The following is a 25,391-nucleotide window of genomic DNA, read 5'->3' on the forward strand; positions in this document are numbered from 1 at the left end:
GTCTCGGCCCATATAGACAGACCCCAACGTTTCTGTCCGATAGCTCATTCAAGGACCCCGTAGCAAGTCATGGAAAAAAATGGATTTTCAGCACCAATTAGGGTTTTTCTCGGACACCAAATGACCTATCGAGCCGAAACTTGGGATTCGGGGTCGCCTCAGCTAGGCCAACACATAGCATAAGAAATGGACCCGCAGCTAGAACGTAACTACGTGTTTTATGGTTTTTTTATGGTTTGAACCGAAGGCGTTGTGAATTTTGGGCCAGCTCTGAAGTATGTAATAGTTGGCTACTAAACGAGTTGGAAAAAGTGGGTTTGGTGTCAGTTTGTATCAGTTTGGTGTCAGAATGATATCTAATTGACTGATGGACTCTTGTCCACTTGACTCTTGTTCATTTGCAATGTGTTTAAACAGTGAGGTACCATCACCAAAGTGACATTCTGAAATCTACCCTAACGAGCGATTGAGATGAACCAGAATCACTGCAAAGCCATCCCGAGTTCATCGGGCCAGTCAATTTCACATTCCTGCAGGATTTTTATAGCATGACAAATTTGTGATGGTACCTGCCCATTGAAACATATTGCAAATGCACAGTGACTTTGAAAAAGTAAGAAAACATAAACAAATGGACATAAGGAAATCACCATATTTTTATTTTTGGGTTACCAGTTGCACAACAATGCACGTGCATTTGCAATATGATTCTATAGTGAAAAAACATAACCAAATGGACATTCTGAAATCAACCCTAACGAGCAATTGAGATGAACCAGAATCACTGCCCAGCCATCCCGAGTCCATCGGGCCAGTCAATTTCACATTCCTGCAGGATTTTTATAGCATGGCAAATTCGTGATGGTACCTGCCCATTGAACCATATTGCAAATGCACAGTGACTTTGAAAAAGTAAGAAAACATAAACAAATGGACATAAGGAAATCACCATATTTTTATTTTTGGGTTACCAGTTGCACATTTCAGATCACCAGTTGCATGGAGGAAAATCACAATCTGCATCCATCGTCATATTTTAAACTGTCCATAAAGCACTCAGGATGGCCCCCATGGATAGAGGGCCGTAGTAGGGGACTCCCATAGCGGGCATGGACAATAGGAGTCCCGGTAAATGTATTTAAAACAGTATTTACATTTTTGGGTTAGCAGATGCACATTTCAGATCACCAGTTGCACGGAGGAAAATCACAATCTGCATCCATCGCCATATTTTAAACTGTCCATAAAGCACTCAGGACGGCCCCCATGGATAGAGGGCCGTAGTAGGGTACTCCCATAGCGGGCATGGACAATAGGAGTCCCGGCAAATGCATTTACAACCATATTTTTTTTATTTTTGGGTTACCAGTTGCACAACAATGCACGTGCATTTGCAATATGATTCTAGAGTGAAAAAACATCACCAAAGTGACATTCTGAAATCAACGTTGCGTGGATGGAAATGAACAACTATCACTGCCCGACCATCCCGAGTTCATCAGTTCAGTTCAGTTCAGTCAATTTTGGCCCCCAAAAAATTGACTTTTGACTTCCTATGAAATCATATTGCAAATGGAAAAAAATATGCACAAGTAAAAAAAAAAAAATATGATAATAACATTTTACAAAAGTATATTCATACAGTTCTTACACATGATTAATTGACTTAAAATCGAAACAATTTCAAAAAACGGTCCAGAAAGCACTTTTTTTACGAGGGTGATACGTTTTTTAAAAAAAGTTCACATTTTCGACTTTTGACTTCCTATTAAATCATATTGCAAATGGACAAAACATATGCCTTATGCACAAGTAAAAAAAGAAATAATAATTATGATAATAAAATACGAATAAAGTATGTTGATACAGTTCTTATACGTGTGTAATTGACACAAAATTCGAAAGAATTTTGAAAAACGGTCCAGAGAGCACGTTTTTAAGGGTGTGTGAAGTTTTTTATAAAATGTTGACATTTTTTACTTTTGACTTTTGACTTCCTATGAAATCATATTCCAAATGGAGAAAACATATGCCTTATGCACAAGTAAAAACAAAAAAATTATGATAATAAAATATGACTAAAGTATGTTGATACAGTTCTTATACATGTGTAATTGACACAAAATCGATAGAATTTTGAAAAACGGTCCAGAAAGCACTTTTTTAAGGATGTGTGAAGTTTTTTAGCAAATGTTGACATTTTTGACTTTTGACTTTTGACTTCCTATGAAATCATATTGCAAATGGACAAAACATATGCCTTATGCACAAGTAAAAAACAAAAAAATTATGATAAAAACATTTTACAAAAGTATATTCATACAGTTCTTACACATGATTAATTGACTTAAAATCGAAACAATTTCGAAAAACGGTCCAGAAAGCACTTTTTTTACGAGGGTGATACGTTTAAAAAAAAAAGTTCACATTTTCGACTTTTGACTTCCTATTAAATCATATTGCAAATGGACAAAACATATGCCTTATGCACAAGTAAAAAAATAAATAATAATTATGATAATAAAATACGAATAAAGTATGTTGATACAGTTCTTATACGTGTGTAATTGACACAAAATTCGAAAGAATTTTGAAAAACGGTCCAGAAAGCACTTTTTTAAGGGTGTGTGAAGTTTTTTATAAAATTTTGACATTTTTACTTTTGACTTTTGACTTCCTATGAAATCATATTCCAAATGGAGAAAACATATGCCTTATGCACAAGTAAAAAAAAAAAAATTATGATAATAAAATATGACTAAAGTATGTTGATACAGTTCTTATACATGTGTAATTGACACAAAAATCGAAAAAAAATTGAAAAACGGTCCAGAAAGCACTTTTTAAGGATGTGTGAAGTTTTTTACCAAATTTTGACATTTTTGACTTTTGACTTCCTATGAAATCATATTGCAAATGGACAAAACATATGCATTGTGCGCATGTAATTAAAAAAAAAAAATATGATAACAAAATTGGACAAAAGTATATTCATACAGTTCTTACACATGTGTAATTGACAAAAAATCAAAAGAATTTTGAAAAACGGTCCAGAAAGCACGTTTTTAACTTCTTGATTCTACTTGAGACGCATATGTCTCAACTAGGCACCTGGAAATGCAAATGCGCTACGCTAAATGCTAAATGTACTCGTTAAAACTCAAACCTTGATCAAAATTCACAAGCAGGGTATTGAATTAAAGCTACACTCGTTGTGAACCTAGCCAACAAGTCAGATTTTTAAAATGCTTTTCGGCGAAAGCATGAGAAGCTATTATCTGATAGCATGCAACACCTCAAAATGCATGAATGCGACGTAAACAAAGACTTTGCTTATCCGGCGCTGCACAAAACGCAGAAATAAAATATAAAACATTCATTACCTTTGACGAGCTTCTTTCTTGGCACTCCTATATGCCCCATAAACATCACTATTGGGTCTTTTTTTCGTTTAAATCGGTCCATATATACCCAAAATAGCTTTCTATGGAAGCTGTGTCATTCAGAAAAAAACATTGTTTTTAAACGCTGCGTTATTTTTTAAAACTAAAAAAGTCGACGATAAACTTTCACAAAACACTTCGAAATCCTTTTGTAATCCAACTTTAGGTATTAGTAAACGTTTATAATCTATCAAAATGATTACAGGGCGATGTATATTCAATAGCTCCTCGTCTGCAAATCAATGGCTGCCAATGTCCACATTCAAAGCATCCTGGTGGAGACCGGAAGAAACGGAATCCAGATAGTTGGATTTTCCAACAAAAAATTCAATTGAAAATGACGACAATGGCGACATCGTGTGGAATTTGTATGAATTGCATGCAGGTCGATATTAAATTTTGTCCCCTTTTAACAACCCATGAAAGTGACTTATGGAAATTATTTTTAGCTTTCAGAGAGCAGTTTTTCTTGCGTTTTTCAATGAAACACACAATCTGTTATAGTCACAGCCGTGATTTAACCAGTTTTAGAAACTTCAGAGTGTTTTCTATCCACACATACTAATCATATGCATATACTATATTCCTGGCATGAGTAGCAGGACGCTGAAAAGTTGCGCGATTTTTAACAGAATGTTCGAAAAAGGAAGGGGTAGACTTATTAAGGGTGTGTGAAGTTTTTTATAAAATTTTGACATTTTTTACTTTTGACTTTTGACTTCCTATGAAATCATATTCCAAATGGAGAAAACATATGCCTTATGCACAAGTAAAAACAAAAAAAATATGATAATAAAATATGACTAAAGTATGTTGATACAGTTCTTATACATGTGTAATTGACACAAAAATCGAAAAAAAATTGAAAAACGGTCCAGAAAGCACTTTTTAAGGATGTGTGAAGTTTTTTACCAAATTTTGACATTTTTGACTTTTGACTTCCTATGAAATCATATTGCAAATGGACAAAACATATGCATTGTGCGCATGTAATAAAACAAAAAAAAATATGATAACAAAATTGGACAAAAGTATATTCATACAGTTCTTACACATGTGTAATTGACAAAAAATCAAAAGGATTTTGAAAAACGGTCCAGAAAGCACTTTTTTAAGGGGTGATAAGTTTTTGACAAAAAAATCATTTTTTCAAAATTTTGCTTTTGGATGTTGACTTGGGTTGCATTTCCAATATGAAAAACCCTGGTGGAGCGCACTCGCCCCCTGTTGGATTTTTGAAGTGTTACAACTGGCAATTGCCATATGGCATTTGCCATCAACTTTGCACGAATCAACGCCACATTGGGTGGTATTGGACATCGTGTATATGGTTTGTCCTATATGTTGCCATTCATTTTTGTCCATTTCAGGGGGGTATTCCCTTACTCCTGGTAGCGCCTCCATGCTCTGGACACTACGCTGACAGACACAGCAAACCTTCTTGCCACAGCTTGCATTGATGTGCCATCCTGGATGAGCTGCACTACCTGAGCCACTTGTGTGGGTTGTAGACTCCGTCTCATGCTACAACTAGAGTGAAAGCACCACCAGCATTCAAAAGTGACCAAAACATCCGCCTGGAAGCATAGGAACTGAGAAGTGGTCTGTGGTCACCACCTGCAGAACCACTCCTTTATTGGGTGTGTCTTGCTAATTTCCTATCATTTCCACCTGTTGTCTATTCCATTTGCACAACAGCATGTGAAATGTATTGTCAATCAGTGTTGCTTCCTAAGTGGACAGTTTGATTTCACAGAAGTGTGATTGAGTTGGAGTTACATTGTGTTGTTTAAGTGTTCCCTTTATTTTTTTGAGCAGTATATATATATATATATATATATATATATATACAGTGGGGCAAATAATTATTTAGTCAGCCACCAATTGTGCAAGTTCTCCCACTTAAAAAGATGAGAGAGGCCTGTAATTTTCATCATAGGTACACTTCAACTATGACAGACAAAAGGAGGAAGAAAATCCAGAAAATCACATTGTAGGATTTTTAATTAATTTATTTGCAAATTATGGTGGAAAATAAGTATTTGGTCACCTACAAACAAGCAAGATTTCTGGCTCTCACAGACCTGTAACTTCTTCTTTAAGAGGCTCCTCTGTCCTCCACTCGTTACCTGTATTAATGGCACCTGTTTGAACTTGTTATCAGTATAAAAGACACCTGTCCACAACCTCAAACAGTCACACTCCAAACTCCACTATGGCCAAGACCAAAGAGCTGTCAAAGGACACCAGAAACAAAATTGTAGACCTGCACCAGGCTGGGAAGACTGAATCTGCAATAGGTAAGCAGCTTGGTTTGAAGAAATCAACTGTGGGAGCAATTATTAGGAAATGGAAGACATACAAGACCACTGATAATCTCCCTCGATCTGGGGCTCCACGCAAGATCTCACCCCGTGGGGTCAAAATGATCACAAGAACGGTGAACAAAAATCCCAGAACCACACGGGGGGACCTAGTGAATGACCTGCAGAGAGCTGGGACCAAAGTAACAAAGCCTACCATCAGTAACACACTATGCTGCTAGGGACTCAAATCCTGCAGTGCCAGACGTGTCCCCCGGCTTAAGCCAGTACATGTCCAGGCCCGTCTGAAGTTTGCTAGAGAGCATTTGGATGATCCAGAAGAAGATTGGGAGAATGTCATATGGTCTGATGAAACCAAAATATAACTTTTTGGTAAAAACTCAACTCGTCGTGTTTGGAGGACAAAGAATGCTGAGTTGCATCCAAAGAACACCATACCACACCCATACCTATAAAGCATGAGGGTGGAAACATCATGCTTTGGGGCTGTTTTTCTGCAAAGGGACCAGGACGACTGATCCGTGTAAAGGAAAGAATGAATGGGGCCATGTATCGTGAGATTTTGAGTGAAAACCTCCTTCCATCAGCAAGGGCATTGAAGATGAAACGTGGCTGGGTCTTTCAGCATGACAATGATCCCAAACACACCGCCCGAGCAATGAAGGAGTGGCTTCGTAAGAAGCATTTCAAGGTCCTGGAGTGGCCTAGCCAGTCTCCAGATCTCAACCCCATAGAAAATCTTTGGAGGGAGTTGAAAGTCCGTGTGGCTCAGCAACAGCCCCAAAACATCACTGCTCTAGAGGAGATCTGCATGGATGAATGGGCCAAAAATACCAGCAACAGTGTGTGAAAACCTTGTGAAGACTTACAGAAAACGTTTGACCTCTGTCATTGCCAACAAAGGGTATATAACAAAGTATTGAGATAAACTTTTGTTATTGACCAAATACTTATTTTCCACCATAATTTGCAAATAAATTCATAAAAAATCCTACAATGTGATTTTCTGGATTTTTTCCTAATTTTGTCTTGTCATAGTTGAAGTGTACCTATGATGAAAATTACAGGCCTGTCTCATCTTTTAAAGTGGGAGAACTTGCACAATTGGTGGCTGACTAAATACTTTTTTGCCCCACTGTACATTTTTGTTAGCTGCATGTGTGACATAACTCCACCAGTCCTATTTATTGTATCATTTACAAAGATTGTACAGTTTTTTCCAAAAATAATGTTTTTTATTTTTATCAATTAGTATATTTGAGTTAAATTATTTGTTCTGTCTTTTCTGGTGGATTAAACTCAAATTGCAACCAATTTTTAAATAACCAAAAGTGAGAGTTTGTAATCTGAATAAAGGGGAAAAGGCCATTCTTGAACATGGGGTGAAACGTTCTTACTAATCTGTTAGAGAACCATTCGGATTTAATTATAACTTTTGTATGACTGAAGCCTTTAGTGAGAGGTATGTTTTAATATTTAATCATTTCTACCCTCTGAATTCATAAATAGGCCCGTTTAATTTTGTCTGGATTGCCGTTCGAAATAATTATTTTTTAATATTTTTTGCTCATATAATTAAAAAAAAAACAAGTCGCTAGGTATAGGCAAGGCCATAAGCAAATAGGTAAACTGGGATATGACTAAAGAGTTAATCAGGGTGCTTTTTGGACAAATAGACAGGTATTTTCCTTTCCATGGTAGCAAGATCTTATCTATTTATGCTAACTTTCTATAAAATGTGTTGTAGTGAGATCATTTCTTGCTTTTGGAATATGAATGCTGAGTATGTCCACTTCAACGTCAGACACCGTCAGGTAAATTACACGGTAATGTAAAAGTTTTAAAAAATTGTGATCCAACACGTAATATCATTTGGTTGTAATCCAGAAAGATTAGAAAATTTATCTAGATCCTCTATGAGGCTGCGGAGGGAACCAAATTGTGAATTTAAAAGAAAACATGAATCATCAGCGTACAATGACACCTTTGTTTTTATGCCCTGGATCTCTAGCCCCTCATATTATTGTTGGATCTGATTTTAATAGCTAACATTTCGATGGCCATAATAAATAGATATGCAGAGAGTGGACAACCTTGTTTTACCCCTCTTGACAGTTTAAGAAATTCTGAGAAGTAGCCATTACTATTTTACACCTAGGGTTACTATACATATCTTTAACCCATTGTATAAATTATTCTCCAAATTTGAAATATTTCAGGCATTTATATATAAATTCCAGTCTTACTTTATCAAAAGTATTTTCAAAGTCAGTTAAGAATACCAGGCCTGGTTTCCCAGATTTCTCATAGAGTTCTATTGTTTTCAGTACTTGTCTTGTAAACTCAGCAAGAAAGAAACGTCCCTTTTTCAGGACCTTTTCTTTCAAAGATAATTTGTAAAAATCCAAATAACTTCACAGATCTTCATTGTAAAGGGTTTAAGCACTGTTTCCCTTGCTTGTTCAATGAACCATGAACAATCAATGAACATGCACCTGTGGAACAGTGATTAAGAAACTAACAGCTTACAGACGATAGGCAATTAAGGTCACAGTTATGAGGCCTTTCTACTGACTCTGAAAAACACCAACAACAAAAAATGCACAGGGTCCCTGCTCATCTGAGTGAATGTGCCTTAGGCATGCTGCAAGGAGACATGGGAACTGCAGATGTGGCCAGGGAAATAAATTGCAATGTCTGTACTGTGAGATGCCTAAAACAGCGCTACAGGGAGACAGGATGGACAGCTGATAATCCTAGCATTTGTACCAACACCTGCACAGGATCGACACACCTGAACATCACACCTGCGGGACAGGTACAGGATGGCAACAACAACTTCCCAACAACTGCCCAGGAATGCACAATCCCTACATCAGTCGGTGCTCAAACTCTCCGCAATAGGCTGAGAGAGGCTGGACTGAGGGCTTGTAGGCCTGTTGTAAGGCAGGTCCTCACCAAACATCACCAGCAACAACATCACCTATGGGCACAAACCCACCGTCACTGGACCAGACAGGACTGGCAAAAAGTGCTCTTCACTGACGAGTCGCGGTTTTGTCTCACCGGGGGTGATGGTTGGATTTGTGTTTAGCGTCGAAGGAATGAGCGTTACACCGAGGCCTGTACTCTGAAGTGGGATTGATTTGGAGGGTCCGTCATGGTCTGGGGCAGTGTGTAACAGCATCATCAGACTGAGCTTGTTGTCATTGCAGGCAATCTCAATGCTGTGCATTACAGGGAAAACATCCTCCTCCCTCATGTGGTACCCTTCCTGCAGGCTCATCCTGACATGACCCTCCAGCAGGACAATGCCACCAGCCATACTGCTCATTCTGTGTGTGATTTCCTGCAAGACAGGGATGTCAGTGTTCTGCCATCAATGTGATTGAGCTCAGATCTCAATCTCATTGAGCATGTCTGGTACCCCCCAGAAATGTCCGGGAAGTTGCAGGTGCCTTGGTGGAAGAATGGGGTAACATCTCACAGCAAGAACTGGCAAATCTGATGCAGTCCATAAGGAGGAGATGCACTGCAGTACTATACAGCTGGTGGCCACACCAGTTACTGACTGTTCCTTTGATTTGTTCAGGGACACATTATTCAATTTCTGTTAGTCACATGTCTGTGGAACTTGTTTTTGTTTTTGTTTTTGTCTCAGTTGTTGAATCTTGTTATGTTCATAGAAATATTTTCACATGTTAAGTTTGCTGAAAATAAACGTATTTTTTTGCTGAGTTTAGTATCTCCAATGTATCATCCATGTAAAAAAAACCTGTCTGATTAGGACGAATCATATCCGAAAATAACTTTTTAATACTATGTGCTATGCATTTTGCTAGAATATTTGCATCACAACACTGAAATGTAAGGGGGCCTCCAATTGTTTTAAATGGACTGGATCTTTATATTTAGCACTTGGGTCCTGTTTCAGTAATAATGAAATCCAACATTCTTGTAATTAATTACCACGTTTTCTTCACTGAACTAGTTTGAATATTTGCCTATTGAAAACTACAACTCCTTACAGCGTCACACAGTTTGTTTTCGATTTGATTTCTCTCATGCTTTATAGGATTTCTCTCTGAAGAAACGGTGCGTTGATAAATACGTTGGTCAATTAGTTGTTTAATAATATATATTTTAAAAACATTTAATCGCTCAATTCTACAAGTTCAACAAAATTGTACATTGTCAGGAAATGTCTTAATTTGTTATTGACAGATTTCAGAGATAAATCCAACCATGTGATATTGTTGTGTTGGCATTAGAATGTGGTGTGGTAGGTTTTCATTGGATGGGTCTTTACGTGGCACTGCCAGCACAACTATACGATAGTAGGGGCATAGTTGAGGGCATAACTATTACTAACTATTGTGGTAAGAGTTTGTAATCAGATGTTCACTTCTTAGTCCCTGTCAAACATCCTGAGCTTGTAAGTGTTACTTGGTATGGCCCATCAGAGTGGGAAAAGGGGCAGACATTTTGGAGCGTTGCTGAGCGCCCCTTCACGGTAGTCTTAGCTTTTAGAGATTCCACATTCATCTCTGTTGGCTGCACTAAAGGCAGCCCATGAGCATGTATCGAGTGGATTTCTTCCCACTATGCCCATTTATCTAAACTTGAATACAAAATAGGTGAGGGAAGCGAAAGGGGGGAAATGAAAAAGGGAAATTCACCCTGGATTTGGGAACTTTCTTTTCTCCTCTGGAATGCATCAAGTTAGGCTACGAGTAGTGGCTGTGGGTCGGCAGATCTTTTAATTACCTAAATGGAAAAGCCATGTACAAGATGTCTGGACTGTAACTGCCAAGCCGTGCTGGAGTGAGAGATTTGTAATGACTCCTCATGGGATAACAACTCTGCGGCCTTTTATCTATCACATTCATGTCGTTCATGTGTAGCCTCTCACTACAACTTGCACAAACTCTGTCACTTATAGTGAGCTTAGCAGGAAATGTCAATGAGCAACCATTTGCATGTACTTATGAAGGATAATTACTGTTAGTGCATTATTAATGTGCTGTATGGTACATTCCAACCATAAGAACATGATATAGTGGTTTTAAAGAGTTGTGTCTGCATGCCACAAATCCACACTTGACCAAATATTGAATAACAAACGGATACTAATGTGCTCTGTAATATTCTTGCATAACCATAAGTCTGAAAATCTCTACATATTTTATTATACCATATTATAGTCGATTTATGGCATTGTAAAATACATATGATTTCTGTTTCTGTTTGAGAATTGAAATACCTTCACCCAAATGTTGATTCCAAAAGTTTATGAAGGTAGCTTTCTACTGAGCCAAGGTACCTCCTAAATCAGATTACGGCATAATGGAAAGTAGGTGCAGAATATCTGCAGCCTCAAGTGTGTCAAAGTCAATATGTTTGTCAGATTGCCCCTGAACAGTAACCCGACTCCATAAATGATATTGTGTTCTATGTAATGAAGACTCTTAAACTTGGCACTTGCTGTGACTTTGCCCGAGAGCATATTCTCACTTGTTCTAAACTATTGTGACTGAATGACTGTTGAATAGAAAAAGGCTCACAACCTGATTTACAATTATAGCCAGGCTATTTCTGTTAGGACGTGAGAGGTTGTCTCTGTCCTGGCTTTCTGCTCTACTGATCTGAAGAGAAATACATGGAGTAATCCATTAAATGGTCCTGTTTTTCTTTTTTCTCCAAACAGAATATCATGAATTTGACAGACCCTGTTCAATGAAATCAAGGAGAGGTGAAGATTACCATTTATCATGTATTTAATGTTAACCTTTAAACCAGAGTAGCTAATATTATGCATTTGAAAGTTTTAGGTGACAAATCAAAAAGTCAATTTCATTTCCAGACTGCAATTCTCCTCATAGCTTAATGATTTATTGTCATCATCTTTTGACAGGTAATTACGTAGCAGATTTATATCTAGCTTGATTTCACAGACACTTGAGAATCATCCATATATTATTAATGGCATGACTTTAGTCCTACTGCCAAGTGACAGATGACACAATGTTAATGTATCAGCCAGGTATTGGTGTAATTTATTAAGACGTACTATATAGACATAAATGGACGTATGAAGAATCCTTATCCACACAGTTGTCCGCATGGGTGTTCACTGTGGTCCGTGAAACTAGGAATGTTTTTAGATTCAATTGCCAGCAATGTGAAAGGCACCTTTAGCCTTGTGTGACAATCTGTTTGTGTTGGGATGATCTGACCTAAGAGGCTGGACTGAATCATCAGAGAATGAACCTGACTATATCAGTGACCAAACATAAGGGTAGTGGCTCATTATCTAAAGAAAGTCAAACCCAAATTACACGTCGTTCTCTGAAGCTCTCTTCTGATGACTCATGTCAACTCGAGAGGTATAATTTCCATGTTCCATTTGTAATGCATGAGAGGTTGATGGTAATTATTCCTTTGATATATTATCCCCTTGAAAAGAACAAACAAAGTGGACTGCGTGAGAAAGTCAGGCCTGGCCTGTGTTGACCCCGTAGTGAGTAGAGGAGTAGCATCTAATGAGTGACAAATGACTACATTTAATCAAATCAAATCACATTTTATTGGTCACATACACATGGTTAGCAGATGTTATTGCGAGTGTAGCGAAATGCTTATGCTTCTAGATCTGACAGTGCAGCATTATCTAACAGGTAATATCTAACAATTCCACTACAAAACCTAATATCTAAGACATTTAAAGGACACACAACCCCTCAACAACTCTACTGCCGCCAGGGTGCATCAGAGCAATCTGGTCATCCTAATGGCATGTTGTATCAGAGATAGACCGGGGACTGTAGACAGCCTTTAATCACAACCACTGACAGACAGGTTCATATGGAGGCATGTCAATGCAAATTCATGACCTTCTGATCAAACACAGTGTATGCATTAGGCATACTCATTCCAGTACATCATGTAATTTCTAGTCTCAACCTATTGTCACAAGGAAGTAAAAGTGGCCTTGAAGCCTCAATCTAATGTAATACTTTCTCTGTGAAAGCTTAAGGTCACATGGTTTTCAATGTCCTTTTGTTTGGTTCTGTCCTCTCCTGCTCCCATAGGTTGTCTTCTATAGCAGTAAGGGGAGTAAGGTGTGGAAACATCCGTTTGTCTGTCTGACAAGCTTACATACTAAACTCCTATGTGATTAAAAAATAATAATGTTGGCACCAACTGAAGGTGGGGTGTGGATATAAAGTGGTAATCGCACAGAGAATGTGCTGGTGACCCCTGTTCCTGATATTACACTGATGTTTTATTATTCACAGGATGTCAGTATTGCCTACAAGAACAGAACATGCTGTGGCTCATAATATAAGCAGAGACTCGTGTAATGAAGCTTTTGCTCCGTCTCAGAATACATCAAAGAGCCTTTATCATGTCTCATACTTTATACACAGGCACACACACAAATGCACAAATCACATAGGAATGTAATTTAGTGAGATTTTCCTGTGATTTTATTCACAACACATTTTTACCTGCTGAACATCTCATTGCTTTTCGTCTCCATTGCTTTTTTACTATTATAGCATTGCCAATACTACCATAGCCACTGGGTTTATCACAATAAAAGGCTCACTTGGGAGATTAAATTCTGAAGTAGTTGAGCAATGAAAGGCACCCTTGAAACAAAGTGTCTCTTGTCCAGAGGCAAACGTTACAGATTCAATTTAGGATGTTTGGCAATCTGCTGAGAGTGAAACATCTCAAGTGGAAAATGGAAATGTTTTTGATTGAGAAGGGGTTGATGATGACAAAATCCCTTCATTTGTTTCCTTTCATTAATTCCCCTGTGTTGGCTTTTTCTAAAACATATCAGCAACAAAGATACATGGGAATAATTATTTGTTCTTTCCTTGTTTCCTGTTTTTCTAAGAGGTCCAGAATTTCAGTTAGTAGGCCTAAATAAACAGAGCCTCTCTCAGGCCCCAAACCAATGTGCTATTTGCATCATAACAAGCCCATCCCAATACCACTACAGCATCCTTGTGAAATACTCTGGATACAGATGGAAAATATCCCCATGAAGAATTCATGAATGGATTTCCATGCTTATGAATTAATTCCCATGCACATTTTATGTTGTAACCCCCATCCCTCCCTAGACTAGATGTAGGCAACATTGCCCCCGACTTAACCCAGAAACATGCAGATCTAACCAGATATAGAGCTTCTCAGGGTGGAATAGGTATTTTTGGCAAAGAAATAAATGTAGCCATTCGGGAATTGAGAAAGAGTAAAGCTGAACTCTTTTTTAAAATTAATAACTACAATAATTATTATAATTATTGTTATTATAATAATAATTTCCATTTCATATCCTGATTACAAAAAGAAGGTAGCTTCCAGGCTGAACAGTGATGTTATGCAAGAGGGGGAGTGCTGGATCTAAAGTGAACAGTTGATTTGCAGACAGATAGGCACACTCTCTTCACATTGCTGTGGTTTATTTGACAGATTGCTGATGCATACAGATGTAGGATCTTAATTTGATCACTATTTTGTTGCTGAGAATATTTCTGCAAAATTTCCAATTTGACATTTCCGACTGGATTTCCCCTAATGAAAAGTGTATCAACCCTTACAAAAAAGTCCATTAATTATAATCCACATCATAATTCATACTTGCTGTTGTTGCAGGATTATTTTCTTGCTGTAGCAAACTGGATAAAATTAGGATCCTACATCTGTATCTTAGGCTATTAATCGATTTGATAAATGTATATCTCTCCATTGAGGTATTCCTATTGATTTTATTAAAATATGTATGAAAATATGAACACTGTACGTCTGTTTTTGGCTTCAGTGCATCCATTATTCCATAATATAATCAATGAGAAAACATAGTGTAATTTTTACTCTTTATGGCTGCATGGGCAGTATTGAGTAGCTTGGATGAAAAGGTGCCCATTGTAAATGGCCAGCTCCTCAGTCTCAGTTGCTAATACTGTATATGCATATTAGTATTAGTATTGGATAGAAAACACTCTAAAGTTTCCAAAACTGTCAAAATATTGTCTGTAAGGATAACAGTACTGATATTGCAGGCGAAACCCTGAGGAAAATCAAAACTGGAAGTGGCTTCTATTTTGAAAACTCCATGTTCCATAGCCTCCCTTTGCTGGATTTAAAGGGATATGAACCAGATTCCTTTTCTTATCGCTTCCTCAAGGTGTCAACAGTTTTCAGACATAGTTTCAGGCTTTTATTTTGAAAAATGAGCCAGAATGATAACATTGCGTCAAGTGGTCACATGAGTTTTGCTCACGCAACAGAATTTGGACAGCCATTGTTTTCCCCTCTCCTACTGTGAAAAACATTTGCGGTTGATATATTATCAATTATAGATTTTAAAAACAACCTGAGGATTGATTATGCATTTTTTTTTACATGTTTCTTATGGACATTATGGAAACTATTTGGAATTTTTGTCTGCATTGTCATGACCGCTCTTTCCTGTGAATTTCTGAACATAACGCGAAAAACAAACAAGTATTTTGGATATAAAAATTACCTTTATGGAACAAACAGAACATTTGTTGTGTAGCTGGGAGTCTTGTGAGTGAAAACATCCGAAGATCATCAAAGGTAAGCGATTAATTTGACTGCTTTTCTGATTTTCGTGACCAAGCTGCCTGATGCTAAGTGTACTTAATGTTTTGTAGTGCGATCAATACATTTACACAAACGCTTGGATTGCTTTCGCTGAAAAGCATCATTTCAAAATCTGACACGACCGGTGGATTAACAAAAGGCTAAGCTGTGTTTTCCTATATTGCACTTGTGATTTCATGAATATAAATATTTGTAGTAATATTTATTGAATGTAGCGCTATGCTATTCAGCGGTTGTTGATGACACTTATCCCGATATCGGGATTGCAGCCATAACAAGTTTTAAAAGAGAGATACTGTAAGAGGAAGCAGTCGCTAGAAGTTAAGTATACAGTAGGCTACTGTATGGAGGCTGTACAGTAAATAGGAAACATTTCTTTATTCGTGTCTCTCAACTCTCAATGAAAGGAATAGGTTAAGTCAGAGGAAAAAACAAGCAAAGGCCTAGCTTAGAAGGTCTAACTATATTAGTGAATTCTAAAGTGTAAATATTTTATATGCCATTTATTTCACTGGTCTTTGAGGTTGTTTCACACAGCTCTTTGGTTATTGTGGGCAACCAGTGAGAGGTAGAATTGGCAGAGTTTCCAATCAGTGTTGCCAACATCACCTACGGGGACCTCACCCCTTTATATGCTTTACACACACACATACATGCACACGCACACACACTCACACACACGCCCACAAACAAAAATGGGAAATCTTAAGCCACTTTTCCATTATCATTAAATTAATTATTGGCTTACAGAGGGGAAACAACGTTTGTGGTCCACAATACTGTTGAGGCAGTTACACAGACATCCACTCAAAAAGCTTTTTAATATTACCATCTCCCTATTTCACTTACTAAACTACCAAAGATTTTCATACTATGTTTTTTTAAACAGGTTCTTGGGGTACAATATTCCTAGTTTTGAAAATAACTCTTCCCACTGAGAACAAACTGGTTGAATCAACGTTGTTTCAATGTAATTTGTCATTGTATTGTGACATGGAATCTACGTGGAAAAGTAATGAACATAAACTGTTGTTTTGAGGGTGGAAGGTGTCGTAATTGCAACTAATTTGTAACTAATATGTTACATTTTTACCTTTGAAACAAAGTCAGATTTTTAACGTTATATCCGCTACCAGAAAAAAATAAGGCTGGGCAGCACCTCCTACTGGAGAGTTGATCTAACTGCTATTCATTTGGTCTCCCATCCAGGGTTCCAAGCCCAGCATAGCTTTGATATTTGTCACTGACTACTACCAATGTGCTATCGTTAAAATGATTATTGAGAGATCACTTAATGACTAAATATAGTCACTGTTCCTATCAAAGTCATTCCAACAGAACAAATTAAATATAACCATACTCTATAAGTCATATGTTATCAATTATACTATTTAGGCCTATATTTGTTATTATTTTTTACCTTTATTTAACTAGGCAAGTCAGTTAAGAACAAATTCTTATTTACAATGACGACCTACCAAAAGGCAAAAGGCCTCCTCCGAGGGCGGGGGCCTGGGATTAAATTTTTTAAATAAATACAATATAAATATAGGACAAAGCACACATCACAACAAGAGAGACAACACAACATTACATAAAAGAGAGACCTAAGACAACAACATAGCAAGGCAGCAACACTTAACAACACAGAATGGTAGCAACACAACATAGCAACAACATGGTAGCAGCACAAAATATGGTACAAACATTATTGGGCACAGACAACATTACAAAGGGCAAGAAGGTAGAGACAACAATACATCACACAAAAGAGCCACAACTGTCAGTAAGAGTGTCCATGATTGAGTCTTTGAATGAAGAGATTGAAATCAATATAGCATTTGCAAAGTCATCAAGAGCTATTGTTTCAATTCATTCCACGATTAAACTAAAAATGGACTGTACAAATAGGCCTAGGATTTCAAGCTTTGGTTTATTTCAAATGTATTCTTCAAGTCAATCATTATATGTTGGATCCACAATTTCCATCTCAACCAAGAATCTAAGTTAAAGAATAGGACTAAATCAAATACAGTATATTTAATTTAAAGTGCATTTAATGTTTGATTAGATTAGATTTAGTCCTATTCTTTAACTTTGATTATTGGTTGAGCTTGAGACGTGAATCCAACATATTTACTTTTACTTCATAGACAAACTGGAATTAAAGCCAGACTAAGTTAGGGGCACAAAATATACAATATTTCCTTCAAATGTTGATATTTGGTTGTGTTGACAACCAAACACAATTTAACATTAATTTTGCAATACAGTAAATAGCCTATTAACTTGTCGACAAGTTAACATATGATATGTTGGATTCACGCATCCAACTAACCCAAAAATAATAGTTAAAGAATAGTATTAAGCCAGTGGCTCAGATGAAATTATCAAACCACTAGATATACTTTCAATGTTGGTATTTGGTTGCATTAATAACCAAACACAATTAAATATTACTTTTGTAATAAAGTAAATAGCCTAAAGTTAAGACTATTTTACAAACTAATGTCACAGTATTTATTCAACCTTAAAATGAGTAACACATCCATGGCCACAGGTTAGCCTACAGTGACTATACACGTATTCTAATGTCATCATAGAAAGAGTGCACGTTCAAGATAGCATGCAAATATCACAGGTCGGTGGAGAGCTTCACAAAAATCTTCACAATTTCTTATAATAATCTGTACAGAATCTCAAACAGCATTGCTCACTTGCACTATGTATCTACACAATAATCTCAACTGCAATCCTGGTCATTTGGTTGTGCTATTGGATGAAGCACAGTGATAACACCTCTCTGGCACCAGAGTCAAATGTTGAATGTTAGTTTTGTTTGATAAAATCCATTTTTATAGCCTAACATGAAACATTTGTAAAACGCTTGCGTCGTGATTTCCGTCTCATTCAACTTTGGATGAAACATTCATGGTAAATACACACACTAAACACACGTTTATCCAGTCATGGTTGGTTTCATTGCAATCCTCTGTTTGGTAGTAACACAATCACACTTGGTGGCTCTTCCTGGGACGTATTGACCCGAAACAAACCGATTTGAAGACACCAAACAATGACCTCATTGCTCACCAATGGTAGGTCTATCGTTGATTGACTGTATTTTGGCCCAATGACCACTGATCATCTTGAAATCTAGCTTGGAAGATAGCCAATGAGCTGAGGTAAACGGCAATATGTAATGGTTATACGTTCGAAGACCAGCCTTTGTCGTAAACTCTGGGGTAAAGGAGGTTCATTCCCCATTGATAATCCTACTTGACGGAGCCACGAGTGTTACGCATAGCAGTACATAGTGAAGAGCATTTTCAGCAATTCTATATATTTAAATTATGGCGAATAAATCAGGAAAACGAAAACAAAGTCTAGATATACAGATGTTACCCAAATTATCGAAGAAATTGATAGGATACTTCAATGTTCTCCACAAGACCACGAAATGGTACAAGACATTTGTCTATCATTTCATTGACATTGCTGTGATGAATGCCTTCATCCTCCAGAAGGAAATGGCCAAGAGCTGTGGACAGCCCCCCATCTCACAGCTAGCCTTCAGGGAGCTGCTCATCCAGGAGCTTACTAGCTACAGCAAGTCCACTGTAGCACCTTCTGTCCCCTCTACCTCTGTCCCTTCTGCTCCAACCAGTAGTGTTCACCTTCCCAGATTCATCTATGCAGGCATGAATGTGCCTCAGGGCAAAAAGAGCACAGTAGGGAGACGTCGTTGTGCCCTTTGTCACAGGAAATGCCCCATCACCTGCACCACCTGTTCAGTAAGCCTCTGCTTTACAGCAGAAAGAGACTGCTATGGGCCATGGCAACAGCAGCACAATATTGTGTAGAGGACTGAGGGTCTTCACAATATTGTAAATAGAAAATGTGTAAATAGTTACCCTTGTTATTTTATTTTTTAAACATGTTTTATATATATTTTTGGGGTGTGTGTTAGAATAGCATTTATGTATTTTGTATATATTTCTTTCCTTCAAAATGTATCACTGTACCAATTCGGCCACTTGGGTACATTTGGGTACATTTGTGTGGGACACATGGGTGACTTCATGCTCAATGTCATGTAGCTCACTCCTTTCTGAAGTTATCTGTCTAAAACTTTGCTCAGCTATTGTTGCCATCTTATGTTCTTCATTCAAATCATCCTCAGCATCCTATCTGTATGTTTGGCTGTTCTTGGTCATTTGAACGATGATGCAGCAACAATAAAAAACAGAAAACGTGTGTTTATTTCCTTGTATTTTCTTCTACCAGATCTATTGTGTTATATTCTCCTACATTCAATTCACATTTCCACAAAATTCAGAGTGTTTCCTTTCAAATGATATCAATAATATGCATGTCCTTGCTTCTGGGCATGAGCTACAGGCAGTTAGATTAGGGTATGTCTTTTGACGGAAATTGAGAAGAAGGGGGGCTACCCCGAAGAAGTTGTGGTATAAATACAAAATATCTGACATTGTATTCCCATTTGAACTTTGTTGTGCTTTCAAATGGTAATAACACATTGGGAATTCAACAAACTTCTGGCTGACTTTTTGAATAGGTGAATAAAGGTTGAAATCTCATTGATCAACATATTACCCCATTTCTATGTTGAAATGATGTGGTGTGCCAAATGGTTGGTTGCATGGTCATCCATCTGTCATTGTTATGAGTTCATGTCTGTTCCCCATCAAACCCCCAGGCGTTGTCAGTTTGAAATATGAATTCCTCGGCCTGTCTGTCCTCGAAGGCTGTGTATACTACTTGCCGACAGTTGGGGAGCTTGTGGCTGTCTAGCTGAGGGCATTTGATGTAGACTCTTTCAAATACTTCTTTAGGGATTGCTCATATGGTCAGGGGCCAATGGTGGAGAATTAAATGATGGATACTCCACTGCCTCGTCTGAATCTCTTTGGCCTCGTATAACTTTATGGCCCCATTCTTCCCTGCTTGGTCAGTAAATTAGGTGTCATAAAGAAAGCATCTGAACCAGGCATTACAATCACACTGATCAACCAATTTGTCTGTGACACACCAGGCACCAGGGAGCCCTAAAGGAGCCGGCAGGCCTGGGCCCTGTAAATTACCCACAAGAGAAGGGGACTGGGCCAGAGGTAAATGGGGGCCAAGTCAAAGCAGATTGCATAGCTTCCTCCAACCCTCCCCACCCGAAAAGGAAAAGAGACTTTAGGGATGAGGGTGCCAGTCAGTGCCCATCTGCCACTCTACGCTTTACACCAAAAAACCCTTCCCTTTTGTCCCTTCTGAACCCAGCCTTAGAGCCGTGCTAGAGAAATCCTCTCTTATGTCCCCCATGTCCTCATTATATGCACAGGGCTCTAAGTCCATGGCTGGTTTTACCCTCGGAGAGCTGCAGGCACGGGAGAGTGGAGTGACAGTAAAGCTATACACAGCCATGACATATCTTATTGCCTATCGTATGAGACCAGAGGGAGAAAACAGAGCATCTCTCAATTGAGCTTAAATGCGCAAATCGCTCCCTAGTGAAAGAAAGCCTTCCTTTGTAAAAGTTTCTGCACATTTTTGGGGGGAAACTTTGGAAAGTTTTGCTCTGAAGGGCTAAGACTAATCAGTCCAAGGTGGCATATTTAAGAAACAACGGATAAAAAAATTATAATAAGTCTATAGAGCTTTCTTTCTCCGACAGAGACATCGCCACCACGATACGTCCAAACACTGCAGACAGCAGGTAGGACTGGGCTGACAGCAATGAATATCTATGAAACCATATGCACACATGCACTCACAAGCTACTATGTATGTGTGCATGCTGCATTTTCAGCAGCGTTTGGTTTGATTAATGGACTTTCTAACTGAGGAACTTGTTCAAAGTGACACAAGCGTTTGTCTGTATGTCATCCTCTTCCTCTTCCTGACAGTCACCAGAGTTGAAGGAGTCCCTCATCCCCTTCCTCCTGCTCCTTGTTCCTGTTTGGTTAGCGGTGGGACAACGCGATAAGAGCTGACAGCCCAGTAATGATGAATGAAAATGAAAGAGACGGGGGGTAAATGTAAATGCTGAAAGCACAATGGAAAAGTGATTAAAAAGCATTTCAGTGTCTTTTATCTCCTGGTACTGCTTTCAAAGGAGCAGTCGTAGGTCTTGGAGCCTCTCGCCAGCACTTATTTCAACGTGTCTCTTACCCCCTAGAGAGGACTTGGCTTTGATTGTTTTTTAGGCTGCCTTCCATCTTCTGCCTTCAATCGTATCCCTTCCAAGTGGGCGACTTCTCAAACTTCTGTAAGCAAGCAGTTTGGCAAAGTCGTCTCCTGTCATTGACTCACTTAGCCCCACTCTATCTAGGCTACATTGTGCTTTCGCATTGAGAGAGTGACTGTCGGTGTGGAGGCGGACTACAGTATATGAGTTTTCTTAGATCTTAAGTGAATAGTAGATGCCATGTAAAGAACTAGTGTCAGTTATTAGAAAATAGCTTTTGCTGTTTGTTGATAGGTTACAATAGCCAATTACCTGTAACATGAACTCCTGTCTATGCTTCATTGTCTGCTATAGTGATGCTCTCACCATCTCATCAGCGTCTCCCCCACACACGGTGCTGTGAGAATAAATGTATTTCTATAGAGACACATTGGAATATGTATATGGAATGGAATATGAGTATTTTTGCGTGTGTGTTAAGAATGTTATCTCTAAATCTGCGTGAAAGTATAGAGACATTTCTATTTTCTGTATGCCTTACCTCGTTTTTGTGTCAGAGGAAGGTCTGATACCAGATGCAAGTATTACGTTGTGTAAGTTTGCTAAATTAATAATGGATGCAGCCTTTCTTTTGGGGTCGAAAGTGTTTTCATTCCGGTGGGTTGTTCCCACTGAAAGTTCATCATCAAATTAACATTGTACATTGTCTTTGTATGTCTCACTCCTCCCTCTGTTCCTTTTCATGGTGGTGTTATATTTAAACCTGAAAGCACAGCTCAATGTTCCTATTGCAGTCTGTTCTGTAGACCAGCAGTAGAAGCATGGTCTGTGGCACGGGGGAATGAAGCACTTCCCCTCCATTTAGGGTTCACCTAGATCTCTCAAATCACCTGCAAATCTCTCTGTGACATACATGCATGATTTATTAGCAGGTATGAGTAATGTGCATGTATTCATATGAAATATTCAGAGGAATTAAAATAAAAAAAGTTTCTAAGTGCAATAATAGCTTTACGCAAGGGTTGCATTTTAGCATCAATTGCCACTTACAGGGTATGTTACTTAAATTAGATGATATGGAAACTTGGGACATGCTATGGAATGTGGAGACAAAATGATGATCTACTCGAAATTCATTGTCAATAATAGATCATGTTTAATCACATAATGATACAATATTCAGGCTGCTACTTGGAGTCAGAATGTCCTATTCTCTGACAAGTAGATCATCACCATCAATGAGAGAGAGCTGTTGAGGTTGATTTGTCAAGAAGGTAATCTGAATATGATTTTGATCAAGCCACGTAGGACAATGCCTCCAACAATCTCTTGGCAGACCGAAACAAATGAAAGGTCATGCAGACATTTGGACTGATTACTTTGGGACTGATTATTTGGACTGATTACTCTTGAGCACATGACTAAAAAGTACAATTCCATTAAATAGTTATTACAAAATTACTTTCAGTGAAAAGGAGCCAAGAATGACCTAGGGACCTTCTCCTTTTGTCCTTTCTCCCCCAAACCCTGGAGATGTGAACTTGAGACCTGTGCGCTGAGTAAAAGGAGATGTTGGGATGCTGCCTTGTTCGCACAACTGTCTCCAGAGCACTAATTCCCTTAATTATCAGGCCTGGGAGAGAAGTCCCCAGTGAGCTCTGTTAAATGTGGTTCTGCTCTACACACTCTCCAATCCAATTTGCTGTTATTTTTTAAAAGAGAGCAGGGTAATGGTGCTTGAGGGTGTAGAGCAAGATGGAGGAGGGAGAGGGGGGCTTGGACTGTTAGTGGTATGAACTGTTCTGTAGTTGAGCTGACTGAGAAAGGAAAATAAATGGTTTCCACTTTAATTGTAGATTTCTTTAGTGTATAGATGTAGGAGAAAGGGCTGCATCTTTGAAGGCTGGCCTTGGCGGAGCAATTGAATGCAGAGCAGAGTTTTACCATACAAACACTTTCAAATGTAGTGTTTGATAAGATGAATATCCTGGACTTGAGAGCCTCCGTCCTTTGATTCTCCTCCCAGGCCTCCTCTCAAACGTAGTCTCAAATATGTCCTTCCCGGCTTTGCCTTTGTATGTAATGCAGTGATAGAGATGGCTACGGAGGCTGTAGCAGTCAGGATGCACAGATACAAAGTAAAGCAGCTCGTGTCACTGCATAGCAATAGAATATGACGCTTTACAGAGAAGAAGCTGTCAAAGACATTGACATCCTCTTCAAAGTGTAAAGGATTTTTCTTACACAACGCAATTTTCTTACACAATTTCTTACACAACACAGGGATGTATTTTTTTTGTATGAAATGAGTTAATCAATGTTTACGTGTGCCTAGGAAACTTAGCTGCTATGGATTTTGCACATGCCACATCTTTTTACATGAAGTAAATATTCTACCATGCAGTAGAGAATCCCAGTTTCATTCTGAAAACAGAAGGTGTGCTGAGGAATTGTGAAATGCAGAAAGAGGTTAACAATTACGTCAGAACTGATGAGGTGGTGAAATGATGAAAATTCATGATACAAAGTGTGAATCCATAATGTTCCACAAATGGTGCAAGAAACATAGGAATGTAATGAAATAGAGTATGTAAGGCCAATATCACATCTAACAACCATCTTAATCCTTAAAAAGATTAAACAAACTATTGTTGTGTTTTCAAATCGTGGTTTATGCATGACAGGTCTTGCTTGTAATCATTTAAAATATTTCATCAAGGCTTACTTCCATATGTATGGCTCATCGTACGTATCACAGCGTTTTATGCATCAACCATGAGGTTAGAATAGAGTCATGATAAATTTCCTGCGCTCAATTTAAAAAGTTGTCAGAGGCAGAGACTTGCCAAGTAGACTTGTGGCTTTGCATATTATTGAACAAAGCATGTTAATGACCAGTTTTTCTCAAATATCCTTCTGTAATGGAATGTAGCCTTTTGCTTTGGTGAAGTCAATGGTACTCTGGCAGTGGATAACAGTTTCGCTGCTGTACATTTAACGTAAGGCTCTGAGCTCTAACCGGCTGGGCCTGTGATGCCTCTGAGAGCTAATCATACCCGTTTCAGACAGACCTCTGTTAGACAGCTAATGGAGTGTTCTAAGGTTCATTTACAGCCATACGTCCCCCATCAATAAGCAATTAAGAGGTGTGGAAACAAGAAGGCGTTCAGGTCATCAGACATTTTCCCCCCTTCGTTTTAATCAATTAATCGCTTTGGCATGTCTGCTTGAAACCCCCCAAATAGATTTAGATATAAAAGTTACACATGAAACGGCTCTATTCCCAGGCCAGTAATGCTGATGTAGGATCTTTTTAAGCGTGTCTTATCAATTGAGAGATTCATGGTGGAACTCCCACTGGGCTCTCTTTTAACCCCGTCTCCTAGTTTCACACACTGTTTTTCTTTCCTATAAAGGCTCAGAGAAGCCAAACGGACCAGACATATTTTGCTTCCTCTATGCCGGGTGTGAAGGCAAATTCACAGGAAATGTTTTATGTGATAATATAGCAGGCAGAATATCTAATGCCAGCCTTGAGGATGCAGCAACTGGGAAAGTCTGAAACATTCAGAGTAGCAAGGAAATTTAGATGTCAACACTTTTTTCTATCTTTCATCCTCCTCAACTGATGTTGTCACTGTGACCGCCATCTGCATTTTCATATTGTTCATCCATTTATTCAACTCACCCTCTTTTCACACTCCTGGTCATCCACTCCTATATCTCCCTTGATGGGTTTATTATTGATCTACGCATTCAGTGAGAGACCGCTATTTG

The 25,391-nt window shown here is 38.3% G+C and overlaps 1 protein-coding gene across 3 annotated transcripts in view; it reads left to right on the forward strand.

Annotated features, from left to right (window-relative positions):
* LOC139371163 (immunoglobulin superfamily member 21-like) overlaps window positions 1-25,391 on the forward strand; it is a 283,840-nt gene that overhangs the window by 230,853 nt on the left and 27,596 nt on the right. The gene's annotated exons all lie outside the window — the stretch shown is intronic.

The sequence above is a fragment of the Oncorhynchus clarkii genome, chromosome 17, assembly GCF_045791955.1.
Source record: "Oncorhynchus clarkii lewisi isolate Uvic-CL-2024 chromosome 17, UVic_Ocla_1.0, whole genome shotgun sequence".
Classification (NCBI taxonomy): domain Eukaryota; kingdom Metazoa; phylum Chordata; class Actinopteri; order Salmoniformes; family Salmonidae; genus Oncorhynchus; species Oncorhynchus clarkii.